At 44.7% G+C, this 17,722-nt stretch overlaps 1 pseudogene; it reads left to right on the top strand.

The window, feature by feature from the left end:
• The first annotated feature begins 694 nt into the window (after positions 1-694).
• The window catches only part of LOC139566104 (matrilin-4-like), a 54,942-nt pseudogene continuing 37,914 nt past the window's right edge, over positions 695-17,722 (top strand).

Consider the following 17,722-nt stretch of genomic DNA (forward strand, 5'->3'; position numbering starts at 1 on the left):
TGGCCACATAAGGATAAATACACTCCAGCAGTTACACAAACTAAGCCAAATCTATGCTAAATTACTTTTATTGTTGTTATTGTTAAGTTGTTGATACAGTTTTAACATTGGCCATTGGCCACATTGGCCAGTAGCCTATTATTACAACTTTAGAAATGCCATAAATGCTACACATTTTATTAATGCTAAATGCAGTGGTGTAAAGTACTTAAGAAAAAATACTTTCAAGTACTACTTAAGTAGTTTTGTTTGGTATCTGTACTTTACTTTACTATTTTTTTTTTATTTTTGACTACTTTTACTTCACTACATTCCTAAAGAAAATAATATACTTTTTACTCCATACATTTTCCCTGACACCTTAAAGTACTTATTTATACTTTTACTTTTGTTACTTCAGTACATTTTATCAATTACATTTACTTTTGATACTTAAGTATATTTTAAATCAAATACTTTTATACTTTTACTCAAGTAGTATTTTACTGGGTTAATTTCACTTTTACTTTTTCCAACACTGGCTAAATGTACTCGATTTATATTTACTAACGTAATAAGCTCGAATTTATTGTAGCCTATTCTACACTGTACAAAAGGCACAAGAGCATCCCAGCCCTGGCATGCGTCCCCAGCTGTTCCTATTTCAAAGGTGGGTGGGGTCTACACTTCAACTCTCATTCCCTGGTTTTTAATACCTGCACGAGCCTCCGCTCCTTCATTCCATGACAAAATAATTGTTGAGACAAGGCGTAACAACCGCACAACATAAAAGGACGATCTTTCCATTCACTTTTTGCAGAGGAAATCTAATTTTTTCCCAGCTTGGTGACTTTGGAGAGGCTTGGATACCACTGCTTTTGCACTGACATTTTGTGAGTCACAGCGGGAGTTTCGTGTGTGTGGAAGTCGCATTTACCGCAGTACCTGTTCCATTCCGACAGCCGAGGTTCTGTCCTACCCAGCACCGTCGCCAGGTGAGTTAGCGAATCCCAGGGTTGGTACGTGTGGGCGGTGTCCAAGGAATCCGTTATCTGCAATGATGCTGAAAATGTAAAGGAGAGAGTGCGTTTGTGTCATTTGTCAGTATTCGCTGAGTCTGACTCCGTCTCTATAGGTCAGTGTATATTTAAAATAAGACAACAAACACGTGTTTTGTTTTGCTACTCGTCTATAGGCTAATAAATAGTTTGGTTAACCAGGCAACATGACCCAGTGAGGAAATGCCTGTCTGATCCTTCATTAGTGCTGCTGTGGGATTTCTTTTAGGTGTTCTGATGTTGTTTCTGATTTTGCCACCATAAGGTAGTAATAAGAGTTGCCAAAATGCAGTCTAGACCTGAGGTGTAGCTAATTTATACAGAGCCATACACTCTTAGAAAACAAGGTGCTATCTAGAACCTAAGGTGGTTCTTTGGCTGTCCCCAACACCTTTGAAGAACCCTTTTTGGTTCCAGGTAGAACCCTTTCCACAGATGGTTCTACTTGGAACGCAAAGTAGTTCTACTTGGAACCCAAAAGGGTTCTCCTATGGAGACAGCCGAAGAACCCCTTTGGAACCCTTTTTTATAAGAGTGTATTATGAAAGTCAAACTTAATTGATATGAATAAAATTTGATTTACTATTACTACAACTTATATTGTTTTATAGTAGTAGAAATAGTAGCAGTAGTTGCTGGTAGCCTATATCTGTTTGTGCTGGACTAGATGGTTGTCTTTTGGAGAGTTCCTGGGGATGGTATGGAATTAGAAAAATCTGTCACGTTCCTGACCTGTTTTCTGTTGTTTTGTATGTGTGTGATGGTCAGGGCGTGAGTTTTGGGTGGGCAGTCTATGTTTGCTGTTTCTATGTTGGTTTTGGGTTGCCTGGTATGGCTCTTAATTAGAGGCAGGTGTTTTGCGTTTTCCTCTAATTGAGAGTCATATTAAGGTAGGTTGTTCTCACTGTTTGTTTGTGGGTGATTGTCGCTGTGTCTGTGTTTGTTGCACCACACGGTACTGTCTCGTCTCGTTCATTCGGTCGGTCCTGTTCATGTGTTCTTCGTTTCATGTAAGTTCGTAGTTTAGGTCTGTCTAGTTCGTTTTGTTATTTTGTATATTTAGTCAAGTGTATTTCGTGTCTGTCTTCGTCTTACAATAAAGTCATTATGTATTCATCACCCGCTGCGCCTTGGTCTACTCACTCACCGAAAGAGAGCCGTTACAGAATCACCCACCAAACCCAGATCAAGCAGCGGGTTAACGGACAGCCACGACAGCAGCAGTGGGAAAAGGAGGATTGGACATGGGAAGAGATCCTGGACGGTAAAGGACCCTGGGCAGAGCCAGTGGAGTGTCGCCGCCCCAAAGCGGAGCTGGAGGCAGCGAAAGCGGAGAGGCGACGTTATGAGGAGGCAGCACGGAAGCAAGGCTGGAAGCCCGCAAGTACTACCCTAAAATTTCTTGGGGGGGAGCTAAGAGGTAGTGGGCCGAGGGCAGGTAGGAGACCTGCGCCCACTTCCCAGGCTAACCGTGGAGAGCGGGAGTACGGGCAGACGCCGTGTTACGCAGTAGAGCGCACGGTGTCTCCTGTACGGGTGCATAGCCCACTGCGGGTTATTCCACCTCCCCGCACTGGTAGGGCTAGATTGAGCATTGAGCCAAGTGCCATGAGGCCGGCTCTACATATCTGGCCACCAGTACGTCTCCTTGGGCCGGCTTACATGGCACCAGCCTTACGCATGGTGTCCCCGGTTCGCCTACATAGCCCGGTGCGGGTTATTCCACCTCCCCGCACTGGTCGGGCGACGGGGAGCATTCAGCCAGGTAAGGTTGGGCAGGCTCGGTGCTCAAGGGAGCCAGTACGCCTACACGGTCCGGTATTTCCGGCGCTACCTCCTCGCCCCAGCTCAGTACCACCAGTTCCGGCACCACGCACTAAGCCACCTGTGCGTCTCCAGAGCCCTGTTCCTCCTCCACGCACTCTCCCTATGGTGCGTGTCTCCAGCCCAGTGCCTCCAGTTCCGGCACCACGCACTAAGCCATCTGTGCGTCTCCAGAGCCCTGTACGCACTGTTCCTTCTCCCCGCACTCGCCCTGAGGTGCGTGCCCTCAGCCCGGTACCTCCAGTTCCGGTACCACGCACCAGGCCTATAGTGCGCTTCGAGAGGTCAGTGTGCCCTGTCCCTGCTCCCCGCACTAGACTTGAAGTGCGTGCCGTCATCCCGGTACCTCCAGTTCCGGCACCACGCACCAGGCCTACTGTGCACCTCAGCAGGGCAGAGTCGGCCGTCTGCCCAACGCCTTCTGCACTGCCTGTCTGCCCAGCTCCGTCTGAGCCATCTGTCTGCCCAGCGCCGTCGGAGCCATCTGTCTGCCCAGCGCCGTCGGAGCCATCTGTCTGCCCAGCGCCGTCGGAGCCATCTGTCTGCCCAGCGCCGTCTGAGCCATCTGTCTGCCCAGCGCCGTCTGAGCCATCCGTCTGCCCAGCGCCTTCTGAGCCATCCGTCTGTCCAGCGCCTTCTGAGCCATCCGTCTGTCCAGCGCCTTCTGAGCCATCCGTCTGCCCAGCGCCTTCTGAGCCATCCGTCTGCCCAGCGCCTTCTGAGCCATCCGTCTGCCACGAGCCATTAGAGCCGCCCGTCTGTCCCGAGCCATTAGAGCCGCCAGCCAGTCAGGAGCTGCCAGAGCCGCCAGCCAGTCAGGAGCTGCCAGAGCCGCCAGCCAGTCAGGAGCTGCCAGAGCCGCCAGCCAGTCAGGAGCTGCCAGAGCCGCCAGCCAGTCATGAGCTGCCCTACAGTCATGAGCTGCCCTACAGTCATGAGCTGCCCTACAGTCATGAGCTGCCCTACAGTCATGAGCTGCCCTACAGCCCGGACCTGCCGGAGTCCCTCAGCCCGGACCTGCCGGAGTCCCTCAGCCCGGACCTGCCAGAGTCCCTCAGCCCGGACCTGCCAGAGTCCCTCAGCCCGGACCTGCCAGAGTCCCTCAGCCAGGACCTGCCAGAGTCCCTCAGCCAGGACCTGCCAGAGTCCCTCAGCCAGGACCTGCCAGAGTCCCTCAGCCAGGACCTGCCAGAGTCCCTCAGCCAGGACCTGCCGCCCCTTATCCCGGTGCTGCCCCTTATCCCGGTGCTGCCCCTTATCCCGGTGCTGCCCCTTCATTTAGGTGGTTTTAGTTGGAGGGTGGTCATTGGGAGGGGGATACAGAAGCGGGGAGTGACTAAGATGGTGTGGGGACAGCGTCCGGAGCCTGAGCCACCACCGTGGTCAGATGCCCACCCAGACCCTCCCCTGGACTTTGTGCTGGTGCGCCCGGCGTTCGCACCTTGAGGGGGGGGGTTCTGTCACGTTCCTGACCTGTTTTCTGTTGTTTTGTATGTGTGTGATGGTCAGGGCGTGAGTTTTGGGTGGGCAGTCTGTTTGCTGTTTCTATGTTGGTTTTGGGTTGCCTGGTATGGCTCTTAATTAGAGGCAGGTGTTTTGCGTTTTCCTCTAATTGAGAGTCATATTAAGGTAGGTTGTTCTCACTGTTTGTTTGTGGGTGATTGTCGCTGTGTCTGTGTTTGTTGCACCACACGGTACCGTCTCGTCTCGTTCATTCGGTCGTTCCTGTTCATGTGTTCTTCGTTTCATGTAAGTTCGTAGTTTAGGTCTGTCTAGTTCGTTTTGTTATTTTGTATATTTAGTCAAGTGTATTTCGTGTCTGTCTTCGTCTTACAATAAAGTCATTATGTATTCATCACCCGCTGCGCCTTGGTCTACTCACTCACCGAAAGAGAGCCGTTACAAAATCTGTATTTGCCAATATAATTTGATGAAATGCTATTATTAAATTGAAACATATACCTTAAACAACACTTGGCTTACACTATATTATTTAGTAGAATACAATATTTCAAAACTATCATCAAACAGGATAATATACAACAAACCCACATCTCAAAAAATGCCTTCTTTACCATCTGGTAACCAACTCAACATTGTGTACTGTAGAGTGAGAGTATGTGGAGGGTGCTGACTGGCTGTATTTGCTTGGTGCACAGTGGCTGCCTGGAGGTGAGGAGGTTAGGAGGCAGGAGAAACTGCTAACAGTAGCAAAGTCCACATCTGCTTCCAATCGAGCAAGAACAAGAAGCTGCTGTGTCTTAATCTGAATATGGGCTCAAGCTGTCACTCAACTCGCTACCAGCCACATAACTGCTCTCTTCACTCATTCCGAATGTGTCGCTCACTTTCCCGGTCTCTCCCTCCCTCTCTCCCCATTCCTCTCCCACCTCTCTCTCCCCTCTACCTCTCACTACCTCCTTTGCTTTCTATCAGCCTCCCCCTTGTGCCTGAGCCCCCTGTCAAACTCAAACTGTGAAGAATGTTTTAACTGTCAGGACTTACCCCTTGGAGATCCTTCGGGTTAAGCAGATTTTTTATGTAGAGCATAAACAGATATCCCATAGAGAAATGTAGGCCTACAGCTAACTCGCAGCATGCCCACTCTCTTCCTCCATATTCCCCTCCTTATTTCCCCCCTCTCATCTCCCCTAGCCCCTCTTCCTCCATATCCCCCTCCTTATTTCCCCCCTCTCATCTCCCCTAGCCCCAGGTAGACGTTGCTCTTAGGAACAGATCTAGGGATAGCTCAGTCTTCACAAATCCTGATCTTGATGATTACAGGGAAAACGCAAACAATGACCTTCATTTATTTATTTTTTTGGGCAACCCATCTGGCTTATCCATTCCTCCTTCTATGTGGCTTATTCTGGAGCTGGTTCACTTACCTTCTCGCCTCTCTTCCCCAGTTTCTGCCTCCCTGATGAGGCTCTGCATGGTCTGGTAGCAGTGCTAAACCTGAAAAGAGGAAGTCCTTTTGTAGCTACACCATGCATGTCCCAACAACAGGGGTTCTGCTGCTACTGTGCTTTACTTCCTCGGAGAAGCCACTCCGCTCCATTCAATACAGCTCTGCCTGTGAATTCACTGTGACACACTAATATGGATACTGTGTGTTAGCGCTAATGTTAGTGTATTACTGTTACCCCCACCCCTTTCTCCATTCCGGATCTCTTATTCCAGTGGCAGTGTGTGTGTGTCTCCGTTTGTTTGTATTGAAAGATAGTCACCTGTTTCTCAGGTACAGGGTTCTCACACCCCTCTTGCTTCCGCAAACAATGCAGGAGATAGCAAGAGAATGCCCAAAGACAAGAGTGACGTCCAACCAGACAGTGAGTGCTTGTCTAACAGCTATGCAGTAGCTTTTAATTGCATTAAGAATTGAGTGGTGTGTCTCTGAAAATAAATGGCAGAGAATAAGACACCTGTGTTTTATATCAAGTAGGAAACCAGAATAAAAGTAATATGGACTTCCAGGGAGCCACAACCCACACAGTAGAACTGATAGTTTACTGTGAACTCAGGGCATATGGGGGCCGGTGTAAAGGAAGTATGGAAGTTGCATTAGTGGCATTGCTCCCCAAGGGTGAGCACTGACATCAAAGCCTGTTATTTATTTACCATATGCCACATGGTTTTTGAAAAGTTTCACAGAAGAGCTGTAGAAAGCTGCAGAAAGAATGTACAGTTGAAGTCTGAAGTTTACATACACTTAGGTTGGAGTCATTCAAACTCGCTTTACAATCACTCCACAAATGTCTTGTTAACAAACTATAGTTTTGGCAAGTCGGTTAGGACATCTACTAGTAATTTTTCCAACAATTGTTTACAGACTGATTATTTCACTTATAATTCACTGTATCACAATCCCAGTGGGTCAGAAGTTTACATACACTAAGTTGACTGTGCCTTTAAATCGCTTGGAAAAGTCCAGAAAACGATGTCATGGCTTTAGAAGCTTCTGATAGGCTAATAGACATAATTTGAGTCAATTGGAGGTGTACCTGTGGATGCATTTCAAGGCTTACCTTCAAACTCAGTGCCTCTTTGCTTGACATCATGGAAAAATCAAAAGAAATCAGCCAAGACCTCAGAAAAAAAACCTCCACAAGTCTGGTTCATCCTTGGGAACAATTTCCAAACACCTGAAGGTACCACGTTCATCTGTACAAACAATAGTACGCAAGTATAAACACCATGGGACCACGCAGCCGTCATACCGCTCAGGAAGGAGACGCGTTCTGTCTCCTAGAGATGAACGTACTTTGGTATGAAAAGTCCAAATCAATCCCAGAACAACAGCAAAGGACCTTGTGAAGATGCGAGGAAACAGGTACAAAAGTATCTATATCCACAGTAAAACGAGTCCTATACCGACATAACCTGAAAGGCCGCTCAGCAAGGAAGAAGTCACTGCTCCAAAACCGCCATAAAAAAGCCAGACCACTGTTTGCAACTGCACATGGGGACAAAGATCCTACTTTTTGGAGAAATGTCCTCTTGTCTGGTGAAACAAAAATAGAACTGTTTGGCCAAAATGACCATCGTTATGTTTGGAGGAAATCCTGTAGAAAATTTGTGGGCAGAACTGAAAAAGCGTGTGCGAGCAAGGAGGCCTACAAAACCTGACTCAGTTACATCAGCTCTGTCAGGAGGAATGGGCCAAAATTCACCCGACTTATTATGTGAAGCTTGTGGAAGGCTAGCCAAAACGTTTAACCCAAGTTAAACAATTTAAAGGAAATGCTACCAAATACTAATTGAGTGTATGTAAACTTCTGACCCACTGGGAATGTGATGAAAGAAATAAAAGCTGAAATAAATCACTCTCTACTATTATTCTGACATTTCACATTCTTAAAATAAAGTGGTGATCCTAACTGACCTAAGACAGGGAATTTGTACTAGGATTAAATGTGAGGAATTGTGAAAAACTGAATTTAAACGTATTTGGCTGAGGTGTATGTAAACTTCCGACTTCAACTGTACATATCTTCTTCCATACTACTTTACCTACTCCCATGTGATGAAGAATCGTATGCAGAGTTCAATCTGTTCATTTTCATACCTACACTGAACAAAAATATAAACGTAACATTTTCTATACGCACAAAAGGTTATTTCTCTCAAATGTTGTACACAAATATGTTTACATTCCTGTTAGTGAGTATTTCTCTTTTTCCAAGATAATCCATCCACCTGACAGGTGTGGCATATCAAGAAGCTGAATAAACAGCATGCTCATTACACAGCTGCACCTTGTGCTGGGGACAATAAAAGGCCCATCTATAATCTGCAGTTTTGTCACACAACACAATGCCACAGATGTCTCAAGTTGAGGGAGCTTGCAATTCGCATGCTGACTGCAGGAATGTCCACCAGAGCTGTTGCCAGATAATGTTAATTTCTCTACCATAAACTGCCTCCACCGTCATTTTAGAGAGTTTGGCAGTACATGCAACCGGCATCATAACTGCAGACCATGTACATGGCGTCGTGTGGGCGAGCGGTTTGCTGATGTCAACGTTGTGAACCAGAGTGCCCAATGGTGGTGGTGGGGTTATGGTACGGATAGGCATAAGCTACGGACAACACACACAATTGCATTTTTTCGATAGCAATTTGAACTCACATAAATACCGTGATGAAATCCTGAAGCCCATTGTGAGGTATTTCTTTTTAAAGGTATCTGTGACCAACAGATGCATATCTGTAGTCCCAGTCATCCATAGATTCGGGCCTAATTAATTCATTTCAATTCATTGATTTCTTCATATGAACTGTAACTCAGTAAAATCTTTGAAATTGTTGTATGTTGCGTTCATATTTTCATTCAGTATAGTGGGCTAGGTCTTCTTTTTCTTTTGTCAATTGTGCTATAATTGCTTGATTACTGCTCCAGTATTTAACATCCAATTACATATTATACTGTATGCAATTCACAACTTATACCATTACATAATGTAGAATTCCACCACCCATATAGACACTGAATCAGTCCATTCAGTGCAGTGGATTAACAGGGGAATAGTAAAGTGCACTGAATGTTTTTCTTAATGCATAATTATAGTGTATTTGTTGTGGTGTGACCTGTGAGAATAGGGGGCCTGGTAGTATGGGCACTGCTGTGTTAGTTAGGTAGTAGTGGGGCACACTGACGCATCTTTGTACCTGCACACATGCACTTACAGAAGGAGGCTACTGAAACACACTTCTAGAGTTTTGCACTGGGTCTCAGAGGATACTGATCAAGACCACAATGCACAAGGGTCTCTCTCAGCTGGATATGGGCTCTTAGCGAGGTCCTGATCTCTCCATCTTTGTGTCTGTCTTAATAAACCTCTGTCTGTCTACCCCTTAATTTGCTCTAACTAAATAAAATAAAATTGTATTTGTCACATGTGCCGAATACAGGTGTAGACCATACAGTGAAATGCTTACTAAACCAACAATGCGGTTAAGTAAATATCTGAAAAATAACAAATAATTAAAGAGCATCAGTAAGATAACAGAAAAGAGGCTATTTACAGGGGGTTCATCAAGGTAATATGTACACTACCGTTCAAAAGTTTGGGGTCACTTAGAAATGTTCTTGTTTTTGAAAGAAAAGCCATTTTTTTATTTGATTAGCTGATCACCATTTGATTAGCTGTTCAGGAGTCTTATGGCTTGGGGGTAGAAGCTGTTAAGAAGCCTTTTGGACCTAGACGTGTCGCTCCGGTACCGCTTGCCATGCGGTAGCAGAGAGAACAGTCTATGACTAGGTTGGCTGGAGTCACTGACAATTTTTAGGGCCTTCCTCTGACACCGCCTGGTATAGAGATCCAGGATGGCAGGATGCTTGGCCCTAATGATGAACTGGGCCGTATGCACTACCCTCTGTAGAGCCTTGTGGTCGGAGGCCGAGCAGTTGCCATACCAGACAGTGATGCAACCAGTCAGGATGCTCTCGATGGTGCAGCTGTAGAACTTTTTGAGGATCTGAGTACCCATGCCAAATCTTTTCAGTCTCCTGAGGGGGAATAGGCTTTGTCGTACTCTGTCGGGTCCTCTTCACGACTGTCTAGCTAGGTTTCCATCCAATTGGTGACAGATTTTCGTGTAAACATTCTACATTACGTGCAAATATCCTCATCTGTAGCCAAATAAACTGCATGCTTTCTCGACGAGTCGTAGTGGGAGGACCACACAACATATCATCAAGTGACTCCAAGTTTACTCAATATGATGGTTATATCAATATTTGTGCATAAAAGCGTTTCCACCAACATTTCTCGCATAATTAATTTTACCGACACAAAAAGATCCCACCTTGTCTAGCGTCTTTTTGTTTTGTCTGATTACCTGAAAACCGGATTACTTTCCATCTCACTTTATTCTGCTGTATCCCTATTTTCTTTCAATCGCTCTCTTGCTATCTATGAAATTAGTCTGTTGGCTTTGACATCCATTTTCATATCAGAGAGCTTGCCGGCTCATGTCAATTGGCATTGGTTTAATGTTTCCTCCACTCAAACTTAACTGCCAAGTAGGCAAAGCACATGGCACAGTTGTCTTTGATATGATGTCTGTCTATGCTCTCTGAGGAAGTTGTTCCCATTGGGCCTTCACAAATTGACCAAAATGAGGCCAATGAATGACTACTATTCAAGGTACAATTATCTGAGCGATAACGATAAATTTCACCTGGACACCTCTCTCAGGACTGAAGAAGACAAGTTTCTTTTATAATGCCTGTTTTGAATTGACAGCATGCCTTTCGCAGATTAGTCCTGTGTGCAGCCGTCTATCAGGATAGGAATTACTCCTCTGTACCTCTGCCATCTGATTGGTGTCAAGGTTTTTATCGCAGGAATGTGCTGGTGGTAAAGTACTCTAGATTACCTGTTTTGTTCTGTGTTCTCTCATTGCGGTGCAGTGTGAAGCCTGCCTAAACTCAGCCCTGAGAGGTCCGGCTCCCAGACCAGCACCCTGAACATGAGACAGCTGTGTATCTGTGTGTCTGTCCTGCTAGCCTTGGCCACCATGGCTGTGGCTAGGCCTAAAGCAGGTTAGCCAAGTCCAACTGTGAAGTAATAAAAAGACCATAAATGGATTGCAGTTCAGCCCACATTCAATTGCTTCTTGCTTTTTATATTTTATTCCAAGAATACATCAAAATGAGAACTGGCTTTGCAAGGAAGTTAATGAAATTAATACAAAACTACTATTTAAGTGTCTGCTTATGCCGTAGCTAATGTGATAATCATGATTTCCTACTCTGGCTTCACACATTCTCACATTGCCTAAACCAGGACCGGAGCAGAAGTGCAAGTCCGGCCCAGTGGACCTCATGTTCATTATTGACAGCTCTCGAAGTGTGCGGCCCCACGAGTTTGAGACCATGCGCAAGTTCATGATTGACATCATCCACACGCTGGACATGGAGGCGAATGCCACCCGAGTGGGCGTGGTGCAGTACTCCAGCCAGGTCCATAACCTCTTATCAACTTCACAATTTATCCTTTTGTTTATACACATTAGTGAAGAACTACGCTTGGAAAGGGAAGATCATTCTTGATGAATTCTTAGCTTGGCTTCCCTTTCCAGTTGTAGTTCTTGTAAAGGCTAAATGCCACTGGTGAAGACTCAGTTGCACCTAAATATAGATAGCTAGACATGCAAACCCTGCGTACGAAGAGGTGACTGATGCTTTGCATGTTTCTATGACTCTAGGTCCAGAACGAATTCTCTCTCAAGACCCACGGCAAGCTGCAGGGCATGGTGAAAGGCATCAATGAGATCCTCCCCCTGGCGCAGGGCACCATGACGGGCCTGGCCATCAAGTACGTCATGAACCATGCCTTCACGGCAGCCGAGGGCGACCGACCCAAGGTGCCCAATGTGGCCGTCATCGTAACGGACGGGCGGCCCCAGGACCGCGTGGCGGAGGTAGCAGCCGAGGCTCGTGACAAGGGAATAGAGATCTATGCGGTGGGCGTCGCCCGGGCGGATATGACCTCGCTGCGTGCTATGGCGTCGCCGCCCATCGAGGACCATGTCTTCCTGGTGGAGTCTTTTGACCTGATCTACCAGTTTGGCCTGCAGTTCCAGGACAAGCTCTGCGGTGGGTTGGGTCGATAAGCGATATTATCGAATTATTGTCAAAAGTTTGGACACACCTACTCATTCAAGGGTTTTTCTTTATTTTTACTATTTTCTACATTGTAGAAAAATAGTGAGGAAATCAAAACTATGAAATAATGTAGTAACCAATAAAGTGTTCAACAAATCAAAATATATTTTAGATTCTTCAAAGCAGCCACCCTTTACCTTGATGACAGCTTTGCACACTCTTGGCATTCTCTCAAGCAGCTTCATGAGGAATGCTTTCCCAACAGTCTTGAAGGCTCTCCCACATGCTGAGCACTTGTTGGCTGCTTTTCCTTCACTCAACAGTCCAACTCATCCCAAACCATCTAAATGGGGTTGAGCTCGGGTGATTGTGGAGGCCAGGTCATCTGATGCAGCACTCCATCACTCTCCGTCTTGGTCAAATAGCCCTTACACAGCCTGGAGGGGTGTTGGATCATTGTCATGTTGAAAAACAAATGATAGTCCCACTAAGTCCAAACCAGATGGGATGGCGTATCGCTGCAGAATGCTGTCGTAGCCTTGCTGGTTAAGTGTGCCTTGAATTCTAAATAAATCACTGACAGTGTCACCAGCAAAGCACACCCACACCATCACACCTTCTCCTCCATGCTTCACGGTGGGAACCACATATGCGGAGATCATCCGTTCACCTACTCTGCATCTCACAAAGACACGGTGGTTGGAACCAAAAATCAAAAATGTGGAATCGGATCAAAGGACAAATTTCCATTGCTCGTGTTTCTTGGCCCAAACAAGTCTCTTCTTCTTATTGGTGTCCTTTAGTAGTGGTTTTATTGCATCAATTCGACCATGAAGGCCTGATTCACGCAGTCTTCTCTGAACAGTTGATGTTGAGATGTGTCTGTTACTTGAACTCTGTGAAGCATTTATTTGGGCTGCAATATGAGGTGAGCTGTTCTTGCAATAATATAGACTTAGCCCTGTTTGGTAAAAGACCATATTCTGTATACCACCCCTACCTTGTCACAACACAACTGATTGGCTCAAACGCATTAAGATGGAAAGAAATTCCACAAATGTACCTTTAACAAGGCACACCTGTTAATTGAAATGCATTCCAGGTGACTACCTCATGAAGCTGGTTGAGAGAATGCCAAGAGTGTGCAATGCTGTCGCAAAGGGTGGCTACTTTGAAGAATCTGAAATATAAAATATATTTTGATTTGTTGAAGAAAAATTATATTACTGCATGATTCCATGTGTTGTTTTGATGTCTTCACTATTATTCTACAATGTAGAAAATAGTAAAAATAAAAGAAACCCTTGAACTTTTGACTGGTACTGTGTATGTTCAGCGATATGTGCAATATAAGCAATTATCAACATTACCCAGTTGCCATGATAAATCAAAGTTATTGTTCCAACCGTAGTATCCCACTTTACAAATCCCACTTTACTGTTGCTGAAGTGTGTCAAGATCGCCAGTGTCCACAAAGGTTTGTATTCGTACTTGAGACTTTCAAAGCTTGTAAAATGTTCCCGAGTGGCACAGCAGTCTAAGGCATTGCATCTCAGTGCTAGAGGCGTCACTACAGACCCTGGTTCGAATCCAGGCTGTATCACAACTGGCCGTGATTGGGAGTCCCATAGGGCGGCGCACAATTGACCCAGCGTTGTTAGGGTTTGGCTGGGGTAGGCCGTCATTGTAAATAAGAACTTGTTCTTTATTTAACTAGGTAAGTCAGTTAAGGTTAAATAAATTAAATAAAAAATATACTCAAGTCAGAATAAAGCTCTGTGGGATTTTTAGCTCTCGCTATTAGTTGCATCCTTGGCAGCACAATAATATCAAGCATCTAATTCTCACAAGAGCATCACTAGCTTTTGGGAACTTGACAGTCTTTCAAAACTGTATGAGGAAATCCTTATATTTCCTAATGCCAATAGTATGAGAGTGATTAAAGGTTGAATTGTTGCTTGTCTGCTGGGGTTCCAGGGATGGATCTGTGCCTGGAGTCTGACCATGGCTGTGAGCACCTCTGTGAGAGCTCCCCTGGATCTTTCCACTGCCTGTGTCTGCCAGGGTACACTCTCAACGAGGATGGCAAGACCTGTAAAGGTATAGGCTGTCAATGGGGCTAGAAATGAGCCAACTTAATCATTTTGTATTATTATTAATGAACTATACACTGAATATACCTAATATTGAGTTGCACTCCTCCCACACACACACTTTTGCCCTCAGAACAGCCTACATTTTTGGGGGCATGGACTCTACAAGGTGTCAAAAGCGTTCCACAGGGATTCTGGCCCATGTTGACTCCAATGCTTCCCACAGTTGAGTCAAGTTGGCTGGATGTCCTTTGGGTGGTGGACCATTCTTCATACACACGGGAAACTGTTGAGCAACCCAGCAGCATTGCAGTTCTTGACACAAGCAAGTGCACCTGGCACCTACTACCATACCCTGTTCAATGGCACTTAAATATGTTGTCTTGCCCATTCACCCTTTGAATGGCACACAGACCCAATCCTTGTCTCAATTGTCTCAAGACTTAAAATCCTTCTTCAACCTGTCTCCTCCCCTTCAGCTACAATGTTTGAAGTGGATTTAACAAGTGACATCAATAAGGGATCATAGCTTTCACCTGGTCAGTCTATGTCATGGAAAGACCAGGTGTTCTTAACATTTTGTATACTCAGTATATATGTCAGTCAAGTGCATGTAACTGGGTAAGCTGTAACTGGGTCTGGTTCTTGTATATATCAATGGGAAATTAGTCAGAAATTGTGAGCATGTAGGATAGGTCAAGTTAAGATTCAGCAGTTACTGACCTTCCTTCATTAACTGATGCTGCTGAACCTGAGGAACCAGCCTACCAGCTGCCACAAAGAGAGAGACACCCTCCAAGTCGTATCACCTATGATCAGCTTGGTATCCCTTCCTGCTACAGTATCCAGCCACAGCCACAGTTGTTCCCTGTCTACTCTGCACCAGGACTGGTTCCATGGCTGCCATTACTACAGCAATGTTACTTTCAGCCACCTTACATGTATGGGCTTCAGCAAACATGAGGCTACAGAGTTGACATGTTTGACCATGGACTACTGACTGATTTCACAGACTGTCACGAGACAATTTGCAGACTATGCATTTAGATCATTAAAATTGATGGACTGTTGATCAATAGTATGAGAAAGGACTGTTTATGTTATACAGCTGGTCAACAGATATGGACTGTGAATAACTTGTTAGTTATATTTGAACTGTGACCCTTGACCTCTGCTCAAGTACTACCTTACAGAAGAGGATTTTCTAGGTCCAGTGCATACAGACTGTTGAAGAAGACAATGTTGGTAATGTTGGGACAACATTTATTTTGTCGGAGAGAGTGTGACAGGTTAAAGGAAATACTAATAGCCTGTTATACATTAAAAAGTATTAGTAAATTCATAGTATGTGAGGATCTTAAAACATCTAAGGTTAAGAAGATCATGCATTCAGTATTAGTTGATAGATTGATAACATTTATATAATTCTGTTAAAATCCGTCAAGCATACAAAGGGTACGAATTGTGAGAGGAATGTGTAAACGTTATGTTGATTCCTTTATGTTGTCGTGGATAAAAGTGCTAATCTGTGATCTACTAAATGCTCTTAATCTATGAGCCTGAGATCGATTGCTCTGGTCTCCACTCAAGTTCACGGAGAATTCGCGGTCTTTTTCTCATTGCACTAAACGTTCAATGAGTAAACATTCCGTATCACTATCGTGATTCTTTCTACCCTTTTTCAGGGGTGTAACATTAACAGCAACAGTGAGTTTTGTCTCTTCGTATGATACAGCCATAGACCCGTGTGCTGAGCGGAAGCATGACTGTGAGCAGATCTGTATCCCCTCCCCTGGAGCCTTCACCTGCGGCTGCAACACTGGCTACACCCTTAACGACGACAAGAAGACCTGCACAAGTTAGTGAAGCCATCGGCAGGCCAAACAATACAATGCACTAAAAGCAACATGGTTAGCATAATCCTCCCATCCCGATAGAGATATATAGACCAAAATATACATACACACATGCATACACACACAGGCTGGCCCCGCCCACACACACATGCACACGTATGCACACACTCTCTCTCACACACACACTTAAGCACTCAGAGAAATTATTACAGACATTTCATCAGCTTTCACTGGGTACTGTAGGATGCAATTTATGTGTTTACAACCTAGTGAGGACTGAAAGTTAGATGTCTTGATTCAGCTCAGGCTCTAGAGAACTATAAGTCAATGTTCCTGGCTACAGCTTTTCTGTGTTGCAATTCAAAAATGCACCTTGCTGAGAAAAAAAGCTGTGAACTTAGATTTAATCCAACCACAGTGTCCGATTTCAAAAAGGCTTTTCGGCGAAAGCACAACATATCATTATGTTAGGTCAGCACCTAGTCACAGAAAACATACATCCATTTTCCAACCAAAGAGAGGAGTCACAAAAAGCAGAAATAGATATAAAAATGAATCACTAACCTTCATCAGATGACACTGATGTGTTACACATGTTACACAATACATGTATGTTTTGTCCGATCAAGTTCATATTTATATCCAAAAACCTCAGTTTACATTTGGCTTTGCCTCCAAAACATCCCATGAATTTGCAGAGAGCCACATCAATTTACAGAAATACTCATAATAAACTTTGATAAAAGATATAAGTATTATGCACAGAATTATAGATATACTTCTCCTTAATGCAACCGCTTTGTCATATTTCAAAAAAGCTTTACGGAAAAAGCAAACGATGCAATAATCTGAGTACGGCACTCAGAGACCAAAACAAGCCAAACATATACCCGCCATGTTGCGGAGTCAACAGAAGTCAGAAATAGCATTATAAATATTCACTTACCTTTGATGATCTTCATCAGAATGCACTCCCAGGAATCCCAGTTTGACAATAAATGTTTGTTTAGTTTGATAAAGTCCATCATTTATGTCCAAATACCTCCTTGTTGTTCGCGCCTTGAGTTCACAAATCCAAATTCATGACGCGCGATCACTAGGTCCAGACGAAAAGTCAAAAAGTTCCGTTACAGTCTGTAGAAACATGTCAAACGATGTATAGAATCAATCTTTAGGATGTTTTTAACATAAATCTTCAGTAATGTTCCAACCGGAGAATTCCTTTGTCTTTAGAATTGCAATGGAACGCAGATCGCTCTCACGTGAGCGCGCGTGACCAACTCATGCCATTCTGCCAGACCCCTGACTCATTCAGCTCCCATTCCCCCCTCCTCACAGTAGAAGCATCAAACAAGGTTCTAAAGACTGTTGACATCTAGTGGAAGCCTTAGGAAGTGCAATATGACCCCATAGACACTGTATATTCGATAGGCAAAGAGTTGAAAACCTACAAACCTCAGATTTCCCACTTCCTGGTTGGATTTTTCTCAGGTTTTCGCCTGCCATATGAGTTCTGTTATACTCACAGACATCATTCAAACAGTTTTAGCAACTTCAGAGTGTTTTCTATCCAAATCTACTAATACTATGCATATATTATATTCTGGGCCAGAGTAGCAGGACTCTGGGCACGCTTTTCATCCGAACGTGAAAATGCTGCCACCTATCCCAAACAGGTTAACGAGAAGTTTATCTTTAAAATGGTGTCTAATAAAATGCGCCACCAGTGGTCTAGGGCACTGCATCGCAGTGCTAGCTGCGCCACCAGAGTCTCTGGGTTCGCGCCCAGGCTGGGCT

The sequence above is a fragment of the Salvelinus alpinus genome, chromosome 2 (genome assembly GCF_045679555.1).
Source record: "Salvelinus alpinus chromosome 2, SLU_Salpinus.1, whole genome shotgun sequence".
NCBI classification, from domain to species: Eukaryota; Metazoa; Chordata; class Actinopteri; order Salmoniformes; family Salmonidae; genus Salvelinus; species Salvelinus alpinus.